This window comes from Arachis hypogaea, chromosome 3, assembly GCF_003086295.3.
Source record: "Arachis hypogaea cultivar Tifrunner chromosome 3, arahy.Tifrunner.gnm2.J5K5, whole genome shotgun sequence".
In the NCBI taxonomy this organism is placed as follows: domain Eukaryota; kingdom Viridiplantae; phylum Streptophyta; class Magnoliopsida; order Fabales; family Fabaceae; genus Arachis; species Arachis hypogaea.
In genome coordinates, this window is record NC_092038.1 from 98240101 (window position 1) to 98246551 (window position 6451).

Consider the following 6451-nt stretch of genomic DNA (forward strand, 5'->3'; position numbering starts at 1 on the left):
TCCCTCTTTTTCAAATTCTTTTTAATTAACTAATTGTTTCAAATTTTAATTTTAATTTTATTTCTTCTTTTAATTTTTCAAAATTAATTTTTGAAAACTCCTCTCTCTCATCTTCTTCTATTTATTTATTTATCTTCTAACAATTCTCTTCTACTTAAGAATTCGAACTCATTCCTCCCCCTTGTGTTTGGATTCTTACCTTTTCCTTCTTCTATTCCTTTCTTCTTCTACTAACATAAAGGAATCTCTATACTGTGACATAGATGATTCCTCTTCTTCTTCTGTTCTCTTTTCTTTCATATTAGCAGGAACAAGGAAAAAGGCATCCTTGTTGAAGCTGATCCTGAACCTGAAAGGACTCTGAAGAGGAAACTAAGAGAAGCTAAATTACAACAAGTCAGAGACAACCTTACTGAAATTTTCGAACAAGAAAAGGATATGGCAGCCGAACCCAACAATAATAATGCAAGGAGGATGCTTGGTGACTATACTACACCTACTTTCAAATTTGATGGAAGAAGCATCTCAATTCCTACCATTGGAGCAAACAATTTTGAGCTGAAGCCTCAACTAGTTGCTCTAATACAACAGAATTGCAAGTTCCATGGACTACCATCAGAAGATCCCTATAAGTTTTTAACTGAATTCTTGCAGATCTGTGAGACTGTTAAGACTAATGGAGTAGATCCTGAAGTCTACAAGGTCATGCGTTTCCCTTTTGCTGTAAGAGACAGAGCTAGAACATGGTTGGACTCTCAACCTAAAGATAGCCTGAACTCTTGGGATAAGATGGTCACGGCCTTCTTGGCTAAGTTCTTTCCTCCTCAAAAGCTGAGCAAGCTTGGAGTGGATGTTCAGACCTTCAAACAAAAAGATGGTGAATCCCTCTATGAAGCTTGGGAAAGATACAAGCAGATGACTAAAATGTGTCCTTCTGACATGCTTTCAGAGTGGACCATTCTGGATATATTCTATTATGTTCTATCTGAATTCTCTAAGATGTCACTGGACCATTCTGTAGGTGGATCCATTCACCTAAAAAAAATGCCTGCAGAAGCTCAAGAACTCATTGACATGGTTGCAAATAACCAATTCATGTACACTTCTGAGAGGAATTTCGTGAATAATGGGACGCCTCAGAGGAAGGGAGTTCTTGAAATTGATGCTCTGAATACCATATTGGCTGAGAACAAAATGTTGACTCAGCAAGTCAACATGATTTCTCAAAGTTTGAATAGATGGCAAAATGCATCCAACAGTACTAAAGAGGCATCTTATGAAGAAGAAGCTTATGATCCTGAGAACCTTGCAATGGCAGAGGTGAATTACATGGCTGAACCTTATGGGAACACCTATAATTCCTCATGGAGAAATCATCCAAATTTCTCATGAAAGGATCAACAAAAGCCTCAATAAGGCGTTAATAACGGTGGAAGAAACAGGCTTAGCAATAACAAGCCTTTTCCATAATCTTCTCAGCAACAGACAGAGCATTCTGAGCAGAGTACCTCAAGCTTAGCAAACATAGTCTCTGATCTATCTAAGGCCATGGTGGACGAAATTGTGATCACATCAATGTAGTATTCTTTGTTGTTGTATGGAATCCTTATTATGGCACTTATGTGTGGACACAACTCCGTTCAACTAACCAGCAAGTGTACTGGGTCGTCCAAGTAATACCTTACGTGAGTAAGGGTCGATCCCACAGAGATTGTTGGTATGAAGCAAGCTATGGTCATCTTGTAAATCCCAGTCAGGAGGATAAAATTATGGAATTTAGAAAATCAAATATGATTAATAAAAATAAACAGAAAATAAAATGGATAGAGATACTTATGTAAATCAATAGTGGAAATTTCAGATAGGCGTATGGAGATGTTGTGCTCCTCTTGAATCTCTACTTTCTTATTACATTCATCCTATCCTTCTTACTCCTTTCCATGGCAAGCTGTATGTAGGGCATCACCGTTGTCAATGGCTACATCCCATCCTCTCAGTGAAAACGTTCCTATGCTCTGTCACAGCACGGCTAATCATCTGTCGGTTCTCAATCAGGTTGGAATAGAATCCCTTGATTCTTTTGCGCTTGTCATCACGCCCAACCTTCAGGAGTTTAAAGCTCGTCACAGTCATTCAATCCCAGAATCCTACTCGGAATACCACAGACAAGGTTTAGACTTTCCGGATCCTCATGAATGCCGCCATCTATCTAGCTTATACCACGAAGATTCTGTTGGGGAATCTAAGAGATATGCGCCCGGCCTAAGGTAGAACGGAAGTGGTTGTCAGTCATGTGCGTTCATGGGTGAGAATGATGATGAGTGTCACGGATCATCACATTCATCAAGTTGAAGTGCAACGTATATCTTGGAATAAGAATAAAAGAGAATTGAATAGAAAGTAATAGTAATTGTATTGAAACTTGAGGTACAGCAGAGCTCCACACCCTTAATCTATGGTGTGCAGAAACTCCACCGTTGAAAATACATAAGTGAAAGGTTCAGGCATGGCCGAATGGCCAGCCCCCAAAACGTGATCACAGGATTCAAAATACAATCCAGGATGATAATATGATAGTAAAAAGTTCTATTTATAATAAACTAGCTCCTAGGGTTTACATGAGTAAGTAATTGATGCATAAATCCACTTCCGGGGCCCACTTGGTGTATGTTTGGGCTGAGCTTGATCTATCCACGAGCTGAGGCTTCTCTTGGAGTTGAACTCCAAGTTATAACGTGTTTTGGGCGTTCAACTCCGGATCATGACGTTTTTCTGGCGTTTAACTCCAGACAGCAGCATGTACTTGGCGTTCAACGCCAAGTTACGTCGTCAATTTCCGAATAAAGTATGGACTATTATATATTGCTGGAAAGCTCTGGATGTCTACTTTCCAACGTCGTTGAGAGCGCGCCAATTGGAGTTCTGTAGCTCTAGAAAATCCATTTCGAGTGCAGGGAGGTCAGATTCCAACAGCATCAGCAGTCCTTTTGTCAGCCTTTTTCAAAGTTTTGCTCAAGTCCCTCAATTTCAGCCAGAAATTACCTGAAATCACAGAAAAACACACAAACTCATAGTAAAGTCCAGAAATGTGAATTTAACATAAAAACTAATGAAAACATCCCTAAAAGTAGCTTGAACTTACTAAAAACTACTTAAAAACAATGCCAAAAAGCGTATAAATTATCCGCTCATCACAACACCAAACTTAAATTGTTGCTTGTCCCCAAGCAACTGAAAATCAATTAGGATAAAAAGAAGAGAATATACTATAAATTCCAGAATATCAATGAATATTAATTGTAATTAGATGAGCGGGACTTGTAGCTTTTTGCTTCTGAACAGTTTTGGCATCTCGCTTTTTCCTTTGAAGTTTAGAATGATTGGCTTCTCTAGGAACTTAGAATTTTGGATAGTGTTATTGACTTTCCTAGTTAAGCATGTTGATTCTTGAACACAGCTACTTATGAGTCTTGGCCGTGGCCCTAAGCGCTTTGTTTTCCAGTATTACCACTGGATACATAAATGCCACAGACACATAACTGGGTGAACCTTTTCAGATTGTGACTCAGCTTTGCTAGAGTCCCCAGTTAGTGGTGTCCAGAGCTCTTAAGCACACTCTTTTTGCGTTGGATCACGACTTTAACCATTCAGTCTCAAGCTCTTCACTTGGACCTTCATGACACAAGCACATGGTTAGGGACAGCTTGATTTAGCCGCTTAGGCCTGGATTTAATTTCCTTGGGCCCTCCTATCCATTGATGCTCAAAGCCTTGGATCCTTTTTACCCTTGCCTTTTGGTTTTAAGGGCTATTGGCTTTTTCTACTGCTCCTTCTTTTTCTTTCTAATTTTTTTTTCGCCATTTTTTTTGTAAGCTTTTGCTTCTTCACTGCTTTTTCTTGCTTCAAGAATCAATTTCATGATTTTTCTGATCATCAATAACATTTCTCTTTTTTCATCATTCTTTCAAGAGCCAACAATTTTAACATTCATAAACAACAAGATCAAAAATATGCACTGTTCAATCATTCATTCAGAAAACAAAAAGTATTGTCACCGCATCAATATAATTAAATTAAATTCAATGATAAATTCGAAATTCATGTACTTCTTGTTCTTTTGAATTAAAACATTTTTCATTTAAGAGAGGTGAAGGATTAATGAATTTTATTCATAGCTTTAAGGCATGGTTACATACTAATGATCATGAAGTAGAGACACAAAACATAGATAAACACAACATTAAAAACCGAAAACAGAAAGAAATAAAGAACAAGGAATGAATCCACCTTTAGTGGCGTCTTCTTCTTGAAGGACCAACAATGTCCTTAAGCTCTTCTATGTCTCTTCCTTGCCTTTGTTGCTCCTCCCTCATTGCTTTTTGATCTTCTCTTATTTCTTGGAGAATGATGGAGTGCTCATGATGTTCCACCCTTAATTGCTCCACATTGTGGCTCAAATCTTCTAAGGAGGTGTTTGAGTTGCTCCCAATAGTTGTTGGGAGGAAAGTGCATTCCTTGAGGCATCTCAGGGATTTGTTGATGATGAGCTTCCTCATGCACTTCTTGAGAACCGTGCATGGTTTCTCTTGCTTGCTCCATCCTCTTCTTGGTGATGGGCTTATCCTCTTCAATGGAGGTGTCTCCTTCTATGATAACTCCAGCTGAGTAACATAGATGGCAAATAAGGTGAGGAAAAGCTAGCCGTGCCATGGGTGAAGGCTTGTCGGCTATTTTGTAGAGTTCATTGGAGATGACCTCATGAACTTCTACCTCCTCTCCAATCATGATGCTATGGATCATGATGGCCCGATCCACAGTAACTTTAGATCGGTTGCTAGTAGGAATGATAGAGCGTTGAATGAACTCCAACCATCCTCTAGCCACAGGCTTGAGATCCAGTCTTCTTAGTTGAACTGGCTTGCCTTTGGAATCTATTCTCCACTGAGCTCCTTCCACACATATGTCCATAAGGACTTGGTCCAACCTTTGGTTAAAGTTGACCCTTCTAGTGTAGGGGCGTTCATCTCCTTGCATCATGGGCAAGTGAAACGCCAACCTCACATTTTCCAGACTAAAATCTAAGTATTTCCCCCGAACCATTGTGAGATAATTCTTTGGATTCGGGTTCATACTTTGATCATGGTTCCTAGTAATCCATGCATTGGCATAGAACTCTTGAACCATTAAAATTCCGACTTGTTGCATGGGGTTGGTTAGGACTTCCCAACCTCTTCTTTGGATTTCATGTCGGATTTCCGGATACTCATTTTTCTTGAGCTTGAAAGGGACCTCAGGGATCACCTTCTTCTTGGCCACAACATCATAGAAGTGGTCTTGATGGCTTTTGGAGATGAATCTTTCCATCTCCCATGACTCGGAGGTGGAAGCTTTTGTCTTCCCTTTCCCTTTTCTAGAGGATACAACGGCCTTAGGTGCCATTGATGGTAATGGAAAAACAAAAAGCTTATGCTTTTACCACACCAAACTTAAAATATTGCTCGCCCTCGAGCAAGAAAGAAAAGAAGAGAAGAAGAAGAAGAAGAGAATATGGTAGAGAGGGAAAGAAGTAGGTTCGGCTATGTGGGAGAAGAAGGGGTTGTTTTGTGTGAAAATGAAGTAGAATGGAAGGGTATTTAAAGGGAGAGGGGAGGGTGGGTGTTCGGCTATTTTGGGTGGGAATGGGTGGGAATTTGAATTTGAATTTTATGAAGGTAGGTGGGGTTTATGGGGAAGAGTGGGTTGATGTGAATGGTGAATGGGGTAATTGGGAAGAGGAATTGAGGTGATTGGTGATGGGTGTTGGGACGTGTGACATAGGGAGTAGGAAAATGAGATTTAGGATTAGGAGAGTGTGATTAGGATTAAAAGGTAAGGTGGGAATATGGTAGGTGGGGATCCTGTGGGGTCCATAGATCCTGAGGTGATCCTGTGGGGTCCACAGGATCCTGAGGTGTCAAGAAATACCATTCCTTCACCAAATAGGCATGTAAAATGCCTTCGTGCATCATTCTGGCGTTTAAACGCCCATTGGTGCACGTTCTGGGCGTTCAACGCCCATGTAAAGCATGTTTCTGGCGTTGAACGCCAGTTTCATGCTTGTTACTGGCGTTCAGCGCCAGCTTTTCTCCTCTAGGCACATTCCTGGCGTTCAGCGCCAGGATGTTGCTTGTTTCTGGCGTTCAGCGCCAGAATGGTGCTCTGTTCTGGCGTTGAACGCCAGCCAGATGCATCTTACTGGCGTTGAACGCCAGTCTGCGCGACCTCCAGGGTGAAAAATTTTTTCTTCTGTTTTTGACTCTGTTTTTACTTTTTTTGATTTTTTTCGTGACTCCTCATGATCATGTACCTAATAAAACACAAAATAACAATATAATAAAAATTAGATAAATAAAATTGGGTTGCCTCCCAACAAGCGCTTCTTTAATGTCAATAGCTTGACAGTGGCTCTCAT

General features: G+C 40.2%; 1 non-coding gene across 1 annotated transcript; it reads right to left on the minus strand.

Annotated features, from left to right (window-relative positions):
- Nucleotides 1-837: 837 nt before the first annotated feature.
- LOC112793971 (small nucleolar RNA R71) lies at nucleotides 838-945 on the minus strand. Its single transcript, XR_003198655.1, has one exon. It is a non-coding gene; the product is annotated as a small nucleolar RNA R71 (small nucleolar RNA).
- Between the last annotated feature and the right edge of the window lie 5506 nt (nucleotides 946-6451).